Source organism: Cnephaeus nilssonii (assembly GCF_951640355.1).
Source record: "Cnephaeus nilssonii genome assembly, chromosome: 13".
Lineage (NCBI taxonomy): Eukaryota > Metazoa > Chordata > Mammalia > Chiroptera > Vespertilionidae > Cnephaeus > Cnephaeus nilssonii.
In genome coordinates, this window is record NC_137084.1 from 34,251,955 (window position 1) to 34,271,515 (window position 19,561).

The 19,561-nt window shown below is 44.7% G+C and overlaps 1 pseudogene across 1 annotated transcript; it reads right to left on the reverse strand.

Moving 5' to 3' along the window:
• Positions 1-1,314: 1,314 nt before the first annotated feature.
• On the reverse strand, positions 1,315-19,134 carry LOC307109402 (L-lactate dehydrogenase A chain-like; annotated as a pseudogene). The gene is made up of 5 exons: positions 19,087-19,134; positions 6,017-6,253; positions 5,622-5,829; positions 5,012-5,355; positions 1,315-1,463 (listed from the first exon to the last, which is right to left on the reverse strand). The product of its transcript is annotated as an L-lactate dehydrogenase A chain-like (transcript).
• Between the last annotated feature and the right edge of the window lie 427 nt (positions 19,135-19,561).

Here is a 19,561-nt window from a genome sequence, read left to right on the forward strand (position 1 = left end):
AAAGCTGTTTCCTTAAAAAGCTAAGCCCTTAAGAAACCTAAATGAGTAAAAAAAAAAAAAAAAAAAAAGGAGAGAGAGAGAAAACAAAACACGCAGATTCAACCCTGTGACAATAAATTCAAGAATTTGGAGAGAAATTTAGAAAGATGACGGCCTGGCATAGTACATATTACTAACAGATTGAAGAGGAAGAGAGAAGCTTGAACAGACCAATTACCATTACTTTTACAGGTGATGAAAGATGTAAAATTCAAAATGGTCTCAGAACCTTATAATCCAGCCACACCACTTGCTTCTACTATGAACAATTGTTATATAGTCATATTATCTGAATTCTGTGTATTATTTTTCTACTTTAGGAACCAACTTATAGACAAGAAAACTCAATTATGATTGTACTACAACATTCAAATATTATGAATACCTTGACATGTTAAAATATGATAAGTTGAAACAAATAGAATGACATAAGGGGAAAAGTGAATGACACTGTAAGTGCATTTAATAGAGAGCAAGTGTATAAATATGTATAAATTTAATGGATCAGGATATAGAGGCGTAAGTGTATTATTTAATGATAATTACCAGAAGAACACAGATTAAAACTATCACAAAGAAAAGGAGAGAGGGAATGGACAAAGAAAATGGGAGGTGGAGTAAGTACGCTGATTTCACCATATTTCTCATTGAGGAGTCGGTAGATATTGTCTACGATGGATAAATAAGATCTAAGCATAGAAGCTAAAATTCAGGTGGTAACCACCAAAACTCAAATTAGAAACAGTGAAAAGAAAGCAGTCATTTCTGGAAAGTGAAACTGGGTGTAAAAGAGATACAGTACTTTAATTTTAGTTTCCACTCTTACGTTCTGTTTGTATTTTAAAAATCAATTCGTATAAAAGCAACAATTATATATGCACACATAAAAATAGAGGAGAAAAGAGCCAAACCAATGGGGTACTCTTTGGGGGAGGGGAAGAGAGAAAAGCCCCTGGTTGTAGCATGGCCAAGGAGGAAATTTCATGGGTAGACAACTGATGACCAGTTTTCAGTTGTTTGTGGTGGGGTGTGCCCCGTGAGTCACCCTTCACTGCTCCCACACAGTCTGCATTGCTCCCAGGTGGATCACAGGCCCTCGAGCTACTGCACTGGGCACTCGGTGGGCTCAGGGTGAGCGCAGACAGCACATGTGCATTCCGGAGCTGCATGACAAGGAGATGCCAGCACCCTGGTTACACAAAGATGTATCCACCAGTTTCTATCTTGGGGAGTTAAGGCCTATAGGAGGAGTCAGATATGGAAACAGTCATTTGCTTAGGACTGTACGAAGATGAAAACAAACTGGTAGGTGAGCATGGAAAAGGAAACTCCTGGAAGAGTGAGCGAGGTCACCATAGAGAAGGTGACTTCTGAGCTATATGGTGAAGGTTGAGTAGAAACTTGCCAAAGAAGAAAAAGTCTTCCTGAAAGCAGAGGGAGAGGAAAGGGGCCTGATAGGAGGCGGCTTGTTCCTGAAATGGTGGGTGGCTGGTGTGGCTAGACCAGAGGCTGTATGGGGGGGGGGGGGGGGGGCGGGGAGAGAGACTGACAGGAAGTAAAGCTAGAATGGCAGGCTGAGGCAGATCATGGAACACATGTATGTAAGTGAAGAGTGTGGGCATAGCCCATGGGTGATGAAGTATCAGTGAAGAGCTAGGAGTGGGAAAATGGTATGATCAGCTTTGTGTTTTAGAAAGATCACTGTAGTTTCTGACACTTAAGGGAACAATTAATTTTAGCCATTATTATTATTACTTCAATGGAATTTTATTACCTTGGGGTGAGAGAGATGGCATACAGAAGTTTCTACATGTAAAAGGAAGCCTGGAGGGACATGAGCATTAGAATTCTGTTTGGAATTTTGATACAAAAGTAATGTTGATCATTGGCTCAAGTCCTGCTTTAGTGAGTACACTATGGCCAGTTCGTTCTGAGGTGTGCCTGCTGGCACCACCGAGCAGGGATGGGGTGGGAGGGGCACAGCAACAGCAGCAGTCCTATAACCAGGAGAAACTGCCTTCATAGGGTGAGGCCCTAGCCGCCCCCACACCCAGCTACAGGGTCTGATCCCCGCCAGCCTTGGGTTTTAAACCTTGTTTTCCCAGCACAGCTGGCAGCAGCTGCCTTCATATTTCCGGGGCCTTCCCTCCACTGACTCTCTCCCACATGACCGCTCTCCACGGAAAGGCACCAAGAGTCACCCACCATCTGTGAGATAGGCCTATTCAGTGTGCTCTTCAGCAGATCAGAGGCCAGGTTTTGTTTTGTTTTGTTAATTGCATGCCAAGCTGTCACCTAGAGCTTAGTGAAGGGTATGAACATACCTATAAATTATCCGGTATTCAAAGGCGATTTTGATATTCCTATCAGAAGCCTCTTTATGCTCAAATGAGCATGCGGTATTTTGCAAAGGTAAGCATTCCCAGGAGCTGCTAATTATTCGAAACTAAGGTTCTTGGGTGACTGCAAACAGCAATTGATAGATCCCAGGAGTGGTTCACCAGGGGGGCATGAGTCTATCGTTGGTGTGGAACTCCCTTGGGAACTATTTCGTCAAGTAAGAGTGACCCACTGGATGTTTCATAAGTTCGTAAGTGACTCATGTGACAGCAGGGATGAGATTCTAAGGAAACCCCAGGGATTTTTGTATCTCTGATGGGAGGCAGAGTTGCCCCTGGGCAGCACTGTTGTTATTGAGGGGCTAGGGTGGTTGCCCGAGGGCAGCACTGAGTCACAACTATGAAGGAGTGGAACCTGCAATGAAATTCTTCTGGGACGTGGGAGAAGGAGACATTTAATCTCAGATCCACCTCCTCTTCCACTTCTTCTGCTCCTTACAGCTGGATCTGCGGATGGTTCTAACTACAAGGTCAAGCTTGTCCTAAATTCTGAGCCAATCTCAACAGGCAAAGGCAGGGCCTTTCAGTCATTCATCTTTTTATCTTTTCATTTATTCAGCGCACGCACACACAGTGACAGGCATTGTTCAAGGCATGAAGGGATAAGAGAACATATAAGGCATGGCTTTTCCCTCAAAGTAGCTCACCACTGACGGCTAGAAATGAACACATAAATCACCCTAATCTTCAATTTGTTCTTCCAGGTCCTGCCTTGCCCCAGAGTCAGTCTCTGCCTGACTCTGACTTGCTCCACAAAGTCTGCCTGATATGCTCCCCGTTCCAGCCCTGTGCAACCAGGAAGCAATAGTGCCTCATGCCTAGCTTCCAAGTTACGGGACTGTCTCACACACAGCAGAGTGAGGAAGAAAGAGGAAGGTCAGAAGAATGAAGGAGGTAGATCCTACTGAGAGGGCAAGGTTGTCAAGAGTAGGTGCAGGGCAGAGATTGAACATTTGATAGGACAAGGAGGAATGGGGCAATACGGTGGGTCTGCCCATATCTGTATCTGATATCTAAAGCTTTAATTCTTGGCTTTGTTATAAAAAAGAAGTTTGGTATGATTCCCAATATTTTATAGTGGTCAGGATTAGTGGTTTGAAGTCAGGCCAACCTGAATTCAAGCCAGTACTTTTCTTAGACCCAGGTAAGAGAGGCCCCTGCCCAAGTCCCCCCTCCCCACCCTACACACACAAACATACTTTCGAGTGACTCCCTTAAAAATTTCTAAGTGCTTCTCTGGTGCTGTCCAGGTCCCCCAATCTCAGATGGGATCTGCATGGGTCTTGCCCTTGTTTCTCCTCTTGGGGTCTGTGTCTGACCCTGTACCCCATGTACGGGGTCAACAAGATGTTCCCTACCCAGGAGAGCAGCCTGGTTATCCAATAGCTTCTGCCGGATTGCATGGTATTTCTTCCACATGAGACTAAGCTGCCTGAACAGTACTGACATGCTGAATTTTGTACTCTCACTCCTGTACCACAAAGGATCACTTTGTGGCTCTGGACTACCGATGTCCACCACTGTCCCTCGGTCTTGAGCTGCATGTGTGCCTGTGCTTAGACTCATGCATCTATGTTGGGACACAATGCTGGCGAGAGAGGGCTGGGGTGACGGAAGGCTCCCTTTACTTTGTGCACTCCTCCTCAGGCTTCTCACTATGCAAACCGGCAGTCTTCAGGGTGGCCATGTCTGTCTCCTCCGGGGGGGCTTTTGAGACCAACTGTCCCTCTGTGAAATCAATGGGTATTTTGATTGATGATGTCCTCCCCTTACTCCAGCCAATGAGATGACATCTGCTTCCCTGTGTTGGTTTTGAATTGTGTTGGACCATGTGAGCATTCCTGTACTGAAGGGACTGCCCTTGCTTTGTGATGGACCCCTCACCTATCTTCCCTCTCCCACCACTGTTTAAGGCTTATTTGGTGTTTTAGTTGGTATGACACTTGGATAGTTGGCTGCATTATTTATATGTAGACTTTTCTTGTTACATTATATGGCAATGTACACTAATCTGATACATATAGTACACAGAATAAGATCTGGAAAAAAAAAGTTGGACTAAGCATGTTGGGTAAAGGAATCATAAGTTATATAACACACAGTGAACACACATCTAGTTTGAAGGGCAACTGTAGTGTGAGGAACATTGGCAGTGGTGCCTTTGAGGAGGTGGAACTATTTCACACTAACCAGTTTAGGACTATGCACGATAAGGACCATCCAGCATCAGGATGCAGATGCTGGGTTTTATGAACCATTACTATCTCTATCTTTAGGAAACTAATGTTCTTAGTCACAGATCAGATAAAAAGGACAATATACACAATCTCCAACTAAAATCCTGCTGTAGCCTAGACCAGTGGTCGGCAAACTGCGGCTCGCAAGCCACATGCAGCTCTTTTGGCCCCTTGAGTGTGGCTCTTCCACAAAATACCACGGCCTGGGTGAGTCTATTTTGAAGAAGTGGCGTTAGAAGAAGTTTAAGTTTAAAAAATTTGGCTCTCAAAAGAAATTTCAATCGTTGTACTGTTGATATTTGGCTCTGTTGACTAATGAGTTTGCTGGCCACTGGCTTAGACAGTGAAGTCGCAGCTCTTTCTGGATTCTCCACAGTGTATCTGCACTCTTCTTCAAATGAGCCTCTTCCTCGGGTGTCAGTCTCACCTTCACAACATCTGAGATTCCATTCTGTCCCAAGATAAAAGGAACACTAAGGAAGACTTCATTCCATAGAGACCCTTAATCATGGTGGAAATTAGATGCACCTGCCTAAGATTCTTCTTTATGCTTGCTGCCAAGCCTGCCACAGATAGGCCAATGGCCCAGGATGTGTAGTCTTTCAGTTTGATCACCTCATAAGCACTGCCAATGACCTGTTTATGAACTTCTTTCCACTGTTCCTTATCTGCATCAGTCCCTAAATCAGGGTGCAGATTCTTTTTTTCATGTTGTTGTTAATCCTCACCCAAATATATTTCTTCCATTGATTTTTAGAAAGAGTGGTAGGGAGGAAGGAGGGAGAGAGAGAAACATCAATGTGAGAGACACATCTATTGGTTGCGATTGGCTGTTTGCTGACCATGGCCAGAGACTGAACCCGCAACCCAGGTACGTGCCCTTGAGTGGGAATTGTACCCAAGACCCTTTGGTCCATGGGCTGACACACTAATTACTGAGAAAAACCAGCCAGGGCATCAGGATGCAGATTCTTTATGGAGACACCGGCAACATTCACTCTACTCCACACAGGGACACTAGAGTCACCGTGTTGTCCAAGGATTACCCATACAGTGTAATGGGTGAACGCCGGCCTCTCTGCCATTAGGTAATGGGACCTGGCTGAATCCAGATTGCAACCACTTCTAATAACATAGGTTTTTTTGAAAAGCCACTTATTTTTCAAGCCACTTAAGTCAAGATATCCACTGGATTGGAAACAATAAACAATTTGCATTTGGGGCTGTATTTTACAAAATTAGGAATGATGAATTTAAAAATACTCATGTTACACTAAACCAAATTAAGATGGCTTTCTCTCTCTTGTTGATAGCTGTGATAATAACCAGCTTGGAGTTTACAGTTACATTATAGTCTTTGCTGGAGTCAATTTTTGGTACTCTAAGGAAAAGGCTGTCTTGTTGGACATCCGTTATCTCTCCCTTCAATTTGTCCTCCATGACATCAACAAGAACAAGTTCATCTGCCAAGTCCTTCATTATCATTACGGCTGCACAGACCATGCCAACAGCTCCAACCCCAACGACTGTAATCTTATTTTGGAGGCTTTGTTTTTCCTTAAGGAGATTCACAATAAGCTGATCATTTAAAATTGCTATACAGGACTTAGAATCAAAAGGAATCAGAAAGGATGGCAGGCAGGCATTGGTGGTACATGGCCTTGGATCTGGACTTGGTGGCAGCTGCTCCAGTCCTCACCTATCTTAAGAAAGACTATTTTAGTTTTACATTTCCTCTTCAGTTCTAGTCCATGCATTTGGACCAGAGGGTTCAGGGAAAGAGAGAGAGATTAAAATGGCCTTAAGAAGTTAAGGTTGTGGGAGAGAGAATGGATTCATTAAGAAAACAGTTAAGGAATCAAATTTGTTTTCTTTGGAGAAGGCAAATGGATGGTTAAATTCTTGCCTTGGAGTATAGGCAGTGATTTTATGCAGGGGATATAGACAAATTATTCCTTATGTCTGAAAAGACTAACAAGAGGAATGAATTAAGTTAGGGCTGGAGAGATTTCAGAATGATAAAGAGTAACCAGAGAAAGCCTTCCCTGGAGAACCCTGGAACAGAATTAGACAACCACTCACTCAACCAGTTTCTCTTGAGAATTGTCAGGGTTTGGGGCAGGAGGAGGAGGAGTGCAGTTGTTTTCATCCAGATGTTCAGCCTCAGCAGAAATATAGGTGCTTAGCTGGTGGCCCTGAAGAGGTAACAAGTCTCAACCACAGGAGCAAATGGATATTCAGGCACCATCCTGAGCAACAGAAAAGCCTTCTGGACTGTGTCTCACCTTTCCTGACTGTAAAAAAGAAATCACAAACTTGCTTTTTGCTTTTTGATGTTCAGGAAAAGTCACTGAGTTTTATATGCAAAAATAAGTTCTTTGGATAATTCACAGTCTGACCCCAGCCCACATCAGCCAACTATCTGCACATCATACTCTGGGCACACTATGTATTCCCACCATTTCTCAAACAGACTCTGCTCCTTGACCCATGGCAAGGAGCTTTGCTTAAAATGAGTTTCCTTACCCTGCCCCTTCTCTGCTGTGGCCAATTCCTACTCATCTTTTAAGGCCCAGCTTAAATGCCATTGCCTCTGTGGAATGTTCCCCCCCGCCCCCAGCCTCAAGCTGAGTCAGACTGAGACCTATTTCTGCGTTGCGTCGCTGAACTTTTTTTGTCCACACTGCTGTCTCCACTTGAGACTGAGCTCATTGTGGATAGGAATCATATTTCAGTCAGTTTGTCAGTTGGTCAGTCAATAAGCAAATAATTGTTGGGCACGTACTGTGTCACAGGCATCATGCCAAGCACTACAGACACACCCATGAACAAGATGGATGGGATTACTTCCCTCTAGAAGCTTACCATCTGAGTGGGATGCTAATAGATAAAGAGGCAGTCACAATACAATTTGATAAGTAAAAAATCCTGTAAAGCCTGGCAGGTGTTGCTTAGTGGTTGAGCATCAACCTAAGAACCAGGTTTGATTCCAGGTCAGGGCACATGCCTGGATTGTGGGCTCCAACCCCAGTGGAGGGGGGAAGGTGGTGGTGGTGAAGGAGGCAGCCAATCAATGATTCTCTCTCATCATTGATGTTTCTATCTCTTTCTCCCTCTCCCTTCCTCTCTGAAATCAATAAAAGTATTTTTTTTAAAGACATATATAAATGCTGGCAGCCAGATAGAAAGTGGTACATTTAAGGAAGAGAAAGAAGCTCATTATTGCTAGAGAATAACACTGGCAAGAAATAGGGACAGAGAGGAGACCAGGGGCTGTGTTATTGTGTGCCTTAACAAAGAGCTCATGTGGTGAGCCCTATAGGAAGACTAAACTTCATCCTAAGAGCAAGAAAGAAGTATCTCAGATTTGCATGTTGAAAGATGATTCTGGATGCAATTCGAGGAACAGAGAGGAAGGAAATGCTATTAAAGGCAGGGAGAGAAGTTAGGAAGGATTCTGGTGAAATAATAGTGGCCTGCTCCAAGGGGTAGCAGCAAGAATGAAGACAAATGCATTGTTGGCAGAGGTGTCTCACAGGTGGAATGGACGGTTTGGTGGTTTATAGGACAAGTGGAGGGTAGAGGTGATGATGGAGGAAAGGACTCAATGGAAGCTGCCTGGCTCCTTTCTTGGACAATGTTTAGTGGGGTTGTGTTAGTTTCCTAGGGCTGCTGCAACAAGTGTCACAACCTGGGTGGCTTAGAACAACAGGACTTACTGCCGCATAGTTTTGGAGGGAAGAAGTCTGAAATCAAAGGGTTGGTGGTGCCATGCACCATCTAATGGTGTTAGGGAGGATCTGTTTCATGCCTCTCTCCTGGTTTCTGGTAGCCTCAGGAGTTTCTTGGCTTGTAGATGGCTGCCTGTTCTCTATGTCCCTTTCACCTGGCATTCTTCTCGTGTCTGTGTCCAAATTTCCCCTATTTATAAAGACATAAATCATTGGAATAGGTCTACTCTATTCCTCATCTTAGTTAATTACATCAGCAACAACCCTATCCTATAGAATAAAGAGCTATATATGCTAACTAGACTGGACAGCAGGACAACCTTCTGGAATGACCTTCCGGAACGACCTTCTGGAATGACCAGTGGGTGGGGGGCGGGGCCATGGGGCTGCAGGGCCACAAGGCAGCCAGGGCTGCGAGGGCCTACTCTTGCATGATTTTTTGTGCATCGGGCCTCTAGTTTCTAAATAAGGTGACATTGTGAGGTACTGGGAATGAGGACATCAATATATCAATTTGGGGGGGACATAATTCAACCCAGATTGGGAGGTGTAGTATCATTCACTAAGACAAAGAGCTCATGTGATGGACCAAGTTTGGTGATAGATGAAGCCTTGAGCTTGGGGCATGTTTCATTTGTTGGCCGTGTGAAAAATCCACAAGAAGGTATTTAGAAAACTATTTGATATATTGTGCTGATACTTAGGAGAAGGAAGGTATGAGCTGGGCTGGGAGTATAGGTTTGAGAGTCTTCAGCATGTAGGGTGGATAAGATGGTGAACCTTTGGGAAAAGTCAGACTTATGTGGGAAAAATGACCAATTCATCTTTGCCTCTGCCATAGCTCTAAGTGTTGGACGAATCAGTGCTTGATAAAGTAAAAATGTCTGTTCAACTCTGCATGGCTCCTTCCTCTGGCTCTGTGACATGAAGAGAGTATACTCTGTAGGAAGGAGAAACAAGCATCCTTAGGTTTCACCTTACATTCACCTAGAGCAGGGATTTTCAACCAGTGTGCTGCAAGACTTTTTAAAACATGCAATACCTGATTATTTAGTCAAGGGCACTGACTTCTTTTCTCTTAGGTTGTCAAATAAAAAAAATGATAACAGCCCTGACTGGTTTGGCTCAGTGGATAAAAGGTCCCAGGTTCAATTCTGGTCAAGGGCATGTACCTTGGTTGCGGGCACATCCCCGGTAGGAGGTGTGCAGGAGGCAGCTGATCGATGTTTCTCTCTCATCGATGTTTCTAATTCTCTTTCCCTCTCCCTTCCTCTCTGTAAAAAAAAAAATCAATAAAAATATATTTAAAAAATGGTAACAGCTAACACAACAATTGCCATTAAGGTGTGAATTAATAAAAATTATACCTTTTTTGTCAGATCAGCAAAAAATATATATTTTTGGGTGTGCCACAGAATTTTAGTAAGTAGCTTATGTGTGCCATGAGATGAAAAAGGTTGAAAATTGCTGATCTAGAGACCAAATTTGTCAAAGGCTCCCCCTGCCCTCCCCGGGGAAAGCCCTGAGGTCAGGGGCGAGGGATCCTAGGGCCCTGCCCATCTCTTGACTTGCAAGAGCAGAAACAGGAGAGGCATATGAGTCTTGCTATAGTTTGCAGCAACATTTCCTTTTTATTTGAAAAAATTCACCTTTGCCATCAGCCCAGCTTTGCAGTAAACTAAACTGTACTGAAGTTTCCAAATAAAGCCTTTCCACACCACCTCCTCTCCCCTCAAACCCTGAAACTGATAGTAATTTGATATTGAGGGAATTTGGGGCCAAGCAGCTCTCCCACCTGGCTGCACTGCTGTGTGAGCTACAGGGCAAGGGGTGGGAGGATGTGGGGCGGTATAATCGGCTGCTGGGCGGTTCATCCAGCCTTCTTTGTGCCTGTTGCCTGGTGACATCCAGAGGCCCTTATCTCAGAACCATACTCTGGCTTGCTATTGGTCCGCTGGTGGCATTTGTTGACAATAGACACTTCGCTGGCCCTGGACTCTGAAAGAGACCTCAGGAGCTTGGGTTTCAGGCTGCAGTGCTTGTCCAAATGCAATTCCTTAACTCTTTATGCTCCTGTCCAGGAAGGCCCAGCCACAGCCGCTAGAGTGTGTCCACCCAGATCCCTAGCCCGTTCCTCTCTCCTTCAGAGTGTGCAGTCGGGCTGGGGATTTTCTTCTCTGCTCTGCCTCTGGCAGGACAGGGTTTTCTTGCCTTCTCATGTCTGCCTGGGTTTCCTTGTGAGACAGTTTAAAACAAACAGCCTTTGTTGGCATAACAAGTCATCTGAGCTGAGCTAGGAAAGGCAGTCAATATTAGCAGTAGAAAAGATTTGTTTTGCCAATATTCTAGTCTGAAGAATCTGAAAGACCTAAGCCTCTTCTTGGGTACACAGGTCTGTAGATGTGGTCCACAGCTTCCCTGGATGGAGCTGTGGCCAGGCAGGAGAGAGACTGAAAGTCAGGGGACTATGGGGAAGGTGGAGAGGGTGTGAAACCAGACAGAGAGGGATTCTGGGTGCCTCCAAGCTGGTCCCTGTTGGGCCAATGAGTGAATTCAGCCCAAATGGGTGGTGCCATTTATGGAGGCCAGGTCTCCACTTGGATGAGCACTAAGCATCAGGCAGCTCCCTGGCCCGCCCTACTGCCTTGCATCCTCCCCATCTTCTGTCTCCAGCACCCTTTAGAAAATGGGTCAGCTGAAGGTCAGGCAATGATAAGCTAAGTCAGGGCAACTGCAGTGAGAAGTAGAGGTTGCCCAATTAAGAGAAGGAAGGTTCCGGCTGGCTCCTCAAAGGTCCCAGCTCTGATCTTCTAAATCCAGGCACTGCTAGGAGGAATGTACAGGCCCAGCTTCATAGAAAAGCCCCCAGGTCTACCCCCACACCCTCTCGTCTTTCCTCACACCTGTAACAAAACCACCAACCTTTAGGCGGGGAAAGCAGAGGATCTGGCAAAGACCAAGCAAGGCTGTGTCAGGCTGAGGGAACACTGGGAAACAGGAGAAAAGAGAATGGTCTTCCCGCCCCTCTCCTGACCCTTGTAGCCAGCTGCCCAAGCCCAACCTACATTCCCAGAGGAGGCCCAAGAGGATCTCAAGTCAGGAGAGAAAGTACTATGGGTTTCAAGCTGCAAATTCAAGATGAACAGGCCCATGTCTAGAGTAGCCATCACTCCAGAACAAGTAGGGTTTGGGGCTGAGGCAGAAGGGCCAGGACCCCTTGTTCAGGGAAACAAGTCTACTGGGTCCCATGGGTCATAGGGATCCTGCTAAGGCCCACTGGAGCCCAGATGTCCTGGTTGTCTCTGTCTGAAGGGCGCTGTTGGGTTGGATGCAGTAAAAGAACCCCTCTCTCCAGCAGGGCTGTGGATCATATTTATGCTGTTTCCTTCATTTTCTTAGGTCATCTTTCTGCCAGCAACAGTTGTTCCTTGGGGTTTCTAGTGTGACTCTCCCCTTTCTGTGCATCTGAGAGCCTAGGACAAGGAGCCATTTATGCCCAATGCAGGTGTAATGTGCCCGCTGAGAACACAGTAGTACTTTGCCACCACCTGTTTCCAAATCCATTTGGGCTAAGAGCCAATAGAAAATATCTCCTGAATTGGGCACAGCTAAATTTCAGTACTTCTCCTTTCTTCTTTTTTTAAGAAAGAGGGAACTGGTTCTAATTTAACAACAATCACTTTCAACTATGTCATGGTTTCCTTTGGTCTTTGCTTATAGGCAAAACAACCTAACATCCCTTGAGAAGTGACGGGATAATAAATATGGTAATATCTCTTCCAAAATTAAAAATGGAAAAAGGTGAATTTCACATAGCATGGACCAGTAAATTACCTTGAAATCAACTCTGACAAAGACTCTGAAACAACATTTTAAAGACAGTTTATAAGCTTGCTAGGGCTCCTGTAACCAAGTACCACAAACTGGGTAGCTTAAACAACAGAAATTTACTGCCTCACAGTTTTGGGGGCTAGAAGTCTGAGATCAAGGTGCCAGCAGGTTGGTTCCTTCTGGGGGCTGTAGGGAGAATCTGCTCCAGGCCTCTCTCCAAGCTTCTAATGGTTTACGGGCAGCTTTAACATCCCTTGAGAAGTATCACCCCTACCTCTGCCTTTATCTTCACATGATGTTCTCTCTATGTGCATGTGTGTGTCCAAATGTCTTCTTTTTATAAGGATCCCAGTCATATTGGATCGGGGCCCTTTCTACTCCAGTATGACCTCATCTTAACCAATTGTATCTGCAATGACCCTATTTCCAGGTAAGGTCACATTCTAGGCACTGAGGGTTAGGATTTTTGAGTTTGGGGGGAATGCAACTATAACAGAGAGCTTTTGAGCATTTGGTAAAACAGGCATCTCTAGAAACCAATGTGAGTCCACTAAGAACACGCCACATCAGTCTAACCAGATGTCCTTGTCTCACAAAGTTAAAGGTGAGTAGCTAGATTTACCTGGAGAGATGGGCAGGGGCCAGAGCCCGACTGCCCTCCTGGCCACACTGAAGGAGTTGCATAATGTAAGGCCTGACTTCTCATTTGTTCCAGGGTCTCTAAAATTCAGATGTGAAGCAGTTTGACAAGGAAATTAACCCCCAAGTGGCTTCAACACTTGGCCTGGTGGCCAAGGAGCTATCACAGTTACTAGGATGACAGTCATTATGTATCCAGAGCAGCAATGTTCAGAATCACTTACAACCAAATCTCTAAAGCTTGCAAAACAACCTAACTTCCCTTGTCATCATACTACTTCCTTTTAATTTCCAAACCTCATTTGCACCTCTTCCCACAGAGTCTGTCTGAACTCGGTTTTCGCCAGGAATAACAGTGCGAAGGAGTGTGGGTGGCAGAGCCCTAAAGCCCAAGCTTGGGCCTCCATTTCCCGCCATTGTTCCCACCAGGTTCCCAAACACTCGCAGGGGCTGTCCTGGGGGGAGTTTTTCCAGATAAAAAATGGCCTGGTTGGCTGCCAGTGATTCAGGCAGGTTCACAGCCCCAAACGTGTTTTTATCTCTCATGCTTATCACTTATCATCAGCTGCCAGGAGACAGACAATAGGGACAAAGAGGCATTTTGGCTGAGCCAGGTCTTAGGTAGCCCCAAGGGTTTTAGAGGCCTCCAAACAACCAGACTCAGACAGTCTCAGCAGGTCCCCCTAGGTTTCCCTGCTGGGTGTCCTTTCCGTGTGAAAGCAGCAGGTTCCAGTGGGGTCCCTGGGCAATATAGCATTTCCTCGGGGCCATACAGCAGAAGTGGATCTCTCTGTGTCTCATTTATCCCTTCTTCAGACCCACTGTTTCAGGAAGCCCAGGACTTCAAGTGTCCACGGGAGAAGAGGCTCCAAAAGACTTTTTAGGAAGTTGTTGTTATATTCCCCACCCCCCACCCCCTGTCCCCTGGAAACTTGATTTAACTTAAAAAGTAATCCTGGTGTTAAAACTAGTGGAATTTGAATAAACTCTGAATTGGACTAATTTCCTGATTTTGATATTCTATTACAGTTACGCAAGGGTACAATATTTTTGCAACTTTCTGGGAATCTGTCATTATTTTAAAGTAAAGATGCTATTTAAAAAGTAATCATGATGGCTCCCCCAAACCCAGTCAATATGCCTTGTCTTTGAAAAGTCGCATAGCATAAATATCTGAGAACACAGGATATAAGCCAGACAGACATCAATGTAAATGCAGGCTTCACGCCTACAAGCTGTGTGACTTTGGACAAGTTACTTCATCCCTGAGCTTGGTTTCCTTATCTAGAAGATAAATCTTAGTGCTTCCCTGGTGGGGTGAGTGTAAAGACTAAATGAGGTAACTCAGTGGAAAGCACCTAACAGGGTGAATGGTAAAGCACTTAATGCCTTTTTAAAACTGTAATCTCTTCCGGCCAGGTGTGGCTCTGTGGTTGAGCGTCCACCCAGGAACCAAGAAGTTGCTGGTTTGATTCCCGGTCAGGGCACATGCCTGGGTTGTGGGCTCAATCCCCAATGGGGGGTGTGCAGGAGGCAGCCGATTGATGTTCCTATCTCTCCCTTTCCCTCTGAAATCAATTTTAAAAAATTAAAAAACAAAATTGTAATCTCTTGAATAGAGAAGCCAAGTGTGTATTTTCAAAAAGCTCAGAAAGTCATGTGTGTAGCTGAAATAAATGTTTTAGAGGCCTCACTGGTGAGGGTCCACACCTGGATGGACATAATGCAAATGAGTCAAATGCCTGTGGAAGAATTGTTTGAATACTGTCCTAATTTTTCCCTATAAACTGTCCCAAGTCCCAAGTTTCTTAATGTGGAACTATATTACACAATTAACGTCAGCAACATTCAATTTCCACTGCAAATAGGAATTGGCTGAAGCCTACCAGCCAAGTGCCCGGGGCTGTGGTGGGGCAGGAAGCAGCAGGAGCTGAAAGATGTTGGGCCCTATTGCCCCTACCTCCTGAGTGAGAGCTAATTAAAGGGAACATGTTTGTGAAGTATCCCAGGTACCTGCATTCCAGGAGGGGGGGGGGGGCACCTTGTCCAGGGGAAGCCTCTAGGCCCTCATCAGCACCTCCTGGGGATTTAAGAATAGGTCCAGCTTTTGTCATTCTCTTTCTAGCCCTCTTTCCCTTCCCAAGCCCTATATTCCAGACAACCCAGTTACTCATCATTTCTCAGGCACCATCTGGGTTTGTTCAGTGAGGTTGTCCATCCACCTGGCCCCTCCCTCCATCCACTCCTCAGGCTCATTCACCTTGGCTGGTTCCATTCCACCCATTTTTCAAAGCTTCCACCAAATGTCTTATCTTCCCTGAAGCCTTCTCTGCACCACCTTTCAGAGGTCATCCCCTCCTCCTTTGAACTCTCCTAGCACCTGGTCTGTCTCTTTCTCACAGCCTTTATCACATTCATTCAACAGAAATCTACATGTTCTATCACCAGGCTCTGCACTGGGTCCCAGAGAATCAGGGGTTGATGACAGAGTGTGCGTGTGTGAGCACAAGGGTGTTGGGGTAGAGATGGGTGTCAAATAAATACCCACAAATAAGGATACATTTGCAAATTGTGGTAAGTGCTCTAAGGAATTAAAGAATTATTATGTGTGCTTTAAAGGCAGCTCTAGTTTAGAAGGAGAGACCAGGAAAGGCCCCTTTGAGGAATAAACACTTAAACTGAGATGTGATGGATCAGTTGAAATTGTCTTTTACCTAAGTGAAGAGTGGGGGTAATAGCCTTTCATGAAAAACAATAGATATGCCCTGGTCGATTTGGCTCAGCAGATAGAGCATCGGCCTGCGGACTGAAGGGTCCCAGGTTCCATTCCGGGCAAGGGCACATGCTTGGGTTGCAGGCTCAATCCCAGTAGGGGGTGTGCAGGAGGCAACCAATCAATGATTCTCTCTCATCACTGATGTTTCTCTCCCTCTCCCTTCCTCTCTGAAATAAATAAAAAAAATTTAAAAAAGAAAAACAATAGATATGAAGCCCACAAGGCCAGAGAATGCTGGAGTATTTGAAAAACTGAAAGGAGATGGTGAGGAAGCAGAGGAAGTGAAGGTAGTAGAAAGTCCAATCATAGATGACTACTGGAAACCAAGATCAACAGTAATTAATATAAATGCGAGAAGTCCTTCAGAAGGCTGATCTGGGCTCCTTTGATATTCACGGGGTGAATATTTGCATTTTATTACCTACTGCTGACTCAATGGCCTAAAGCCGTGCTCAGCGAACTGCGGCTCGGCTCGCAAGCCACATGCTGCTCTTTGGCCCTTTGAGTGTGGCTCTTCTACAAAATACCACGGCCTGGGCGAGTCTATTTTGAAGAAGTGGCGTTAGAAGAAGTTTAAAAAATTTGGCTCTCAAAAGAAAATTCAAATGTTGTACTTTTGATATTTGGCTCTGTTGACTAATGAGTTTGCCAACCACTGGCCTAAAGCAAACTCCCCCAAACCTGATAATCTTACTGTTTACTAAAAATTACCATTGATATGTCTGTTTGCATTCCTAAAAGGCAATTGTGTATTCTAGTAAATAAAAGCAGCTGGGGCCGGAACCGGTTTAAGGGTCCCAGGTTCAAATCCGGTCAAGGGCATGTACCTTGGTTTCGGGCACATCCCCAGTGGGGAGTGTGTAGGAGGCAGCTGATCGATGTTTCTCTCTCATCGATGTTTCTAGCTCTCTATCCCTCTCTCTTCCTATCTGTAAAAAATCAATAAAATATATATTTTTTAAAAAGCAGCTGGGAACAGAGACTCAGTGGAACTTGACTACTACAGTTAAGCTTTCCCTGGCTTCCCCCCATAATTCCAAGTCTATATTTCTTGTCTTGTGTTTTAATTTGTGCGTCAGCTCTTTCTCCAAGCCTTTGAACCCGAAAGCCATGCTGGCCATGGCTTTTCACAGAGGACTGTGAGGTCATGGTAAGCATTTTGAAAATTTTACCAAGTACAATAGAAACTATTAAAGACTTCTAAATAAATAAAGTAGTGTGGTCTGCTATGTAATTTTAACTATTCCTCTGGCTGCTATGTAAAAACAGAAGCAAGACTACAAGTGTGGCTACCAAGAGGAGATTGTCCTATCTCCAGGTGAGATGGTGGTGGCAGTAGGGATGGTAAGAGATCATAGATCTGCTTTAGAGATCTGGCATTTTATTGGATATGGAGACTGAGAGAGAAGGTGTTAAAGATTACTCCCAGATTAATGGCTTGGACATCTGACTGGATGATAGTTCCACCCAATGAGAAGAGTCATGTGAGAAGAATAGCAGGTGAAAGTGAAAATGTCTGAGGTGTAATTTTAGACATAATATTGAAAGTAGAGATGTCCAGTAGGCAGTTAGATTTACTGACCTGGAGTTCAGAAGAGAGGTCAGTATTGGAGACATACATTCAGAAAGCAATCAGCATGTAGATTTAAGTCATGTGAGTGAATGAGATTGTCTGGACCAAGGTGTAGAAAGGGATGAGAAGAGACATGAAGAGGAGAGCAGAGAAGAGGAGAGGGGAACAGAGAGTTGAGAAGCGATGGCTAAAAACATACAGGATCAAGCTTTAGAGAACCCTATGTTCTACCTTGTGTTAAAATAATTAAAATAATCTCTGTTCCTTTGATTTAGTCAAATTTGTATCCTGGGTTAGGCAGTGAATCTTAAAGAATTTGCTGGGCTCTGAATTGTAAGTGTAAATTTGTTCAACGAACATTGATTGAGGATATACTATGTGCCAGGCACTGTGGTAGAAAATGAGGGTAAAATATGAGTAAAGCAGTCTCTGCTTTCAGGGATCTCACAGATTAATGAAGGGGACAGACAAAAGTGGACACCAACATCAGTGACGCCTACATCAATCACCGTGAGTGCTCCCTAGGTGCTAGGTATATGCCTACAGATTTTCACTCACTATTTCACATAACACTGGAACCGACCAATGCGGTGGCTAATATTATCCTCGTTTTATAGATAAAGGAGATGAGACTAATAATTTAAATTATTTGCCTAAGATCACACAACTAGAGTGAAGATGTGAACTCAGCCTTGCATGGCTCCCTCTCTGGGCTCTTAGTATCACCGAAGTATTTCTCAAATGTAGTCTCCTCATTCCTGGGGCAGGTGCTCCTGCCCTCTTATCTCCTGCCTCTGCTTCCTGCCACAGCCTCCTTACAGCTCCCTAACGCAAATCTCTCCCTGGTTTGATCCATTCTTATTATAGCCAGAGTGATCTTGAACCACAAATCTCGGGTCTATCCCTTGCTCATCTCTATACCTCCAGCACCTACCATGGTGTCCGGAAAATAATAGTCACTCAGTAAATACTTGTTTAAATAAATGAATGAGTGAGTGAATGATTAATTATAAAGTATTAGGATGTATTCAATGCCAAATGAGTAGTACAGACAATAAGTGTAAGAGAAAGGAGGAAGTGACCACTTCCAGTTGGGATAGCCACAGAAGCTTCACAGATAAGAAGAAATTTATGCTGGGCCTTGCAGGATGAGATAACACATGTGAAAGTGCTGGCCCAGTGCCGACCTGCAGTTGGTGTTGAATACAGGTGAAATGAATCTGGTTTGGCTAGGCCGAATCAGAGGACATTCCATCAGGGCAGGTGGTGGGGGCAAAGGTTCAAAGGTTCCAAAGTGGAAAAACACAGGGCAAGTTCAGGGAACAACCAAGAGACCTGCTTGACTGAAGCAAATGATTTGCATCCAGGAAGACAAGTAGAATAGAAGCATAGATGGGGGGCAAGCTGTGGACTATGCAGAGGAGATAACTCATACTTTTGTCCAGAGTGGTCAGTATGCAAAGGCCACACTGCTGCCTATACCTGTGTTTTCTATCAATGAGGTGTCAATTTGAACTTAAGGAATCCTTTAAACAATGCAAGCAAAACAACTCAAACACTCAATGTCATGAGATGGGGGGAGAATGAGTGAGGTGCAGGATTAGGTAATTATTTGGTGTCTCTGTAGGCCAAAATAACTGACCAGTTTTCATTTTTCTCCGCCTCTCTAGTTTTGCCTGAATCAGAGAGCAGATGAATTGACCTAGGAAAAAAGTTACTTTAAGCAGGAAATGCAATAGGGAGGAGAATGGGAAATCCTAAAATCATGCCAGGAGAGGAAGCAGTCAGTGCTGGTCAGGCTGAGAAGAATGGGACCCGCTTGCTGCACTTGGCTCCTGGCCTGCTCTTGAGAATAACCTACCTTAAGATGCTTGACAGCACAGAATAGCGACAGTTTGGCATGTGTCATGGCCACTGGCTGTTTGGAGCCAACACCAATAGTACACTGTGTTTGGAGAAGGAAAGTGAAGACTGTGGTTGGGCAACACACAGGAGAGCTCTGTCCCCCTCACCAAGCCCACCTGCATCCTGTGTGTGACTCAAAGGAGATAGCATGCTGCAGCGAAGGAGACATTGGAAGGGGAGACATTGGAAGAGCCTAGAGTTCTGAGTCAAGTCCCCATCTCTGCTATATAAGGGTTGTGTGTCCTTCACAAGCCACTGAAACTCTCTAAGTCGCTGTCTTTCTCATCTATTGTTCTAATGAGGAAGGTGGGCTAAGGGTTCTCTCCAGATCTCAAGTTCTGTGATTCTCCCATGCTTTGGCTCAAAAAAGCAGAAGCAATAGCATGTGTATATAGAGAGAAACAGATTTGTTATAAGGAACTGGTGATTGT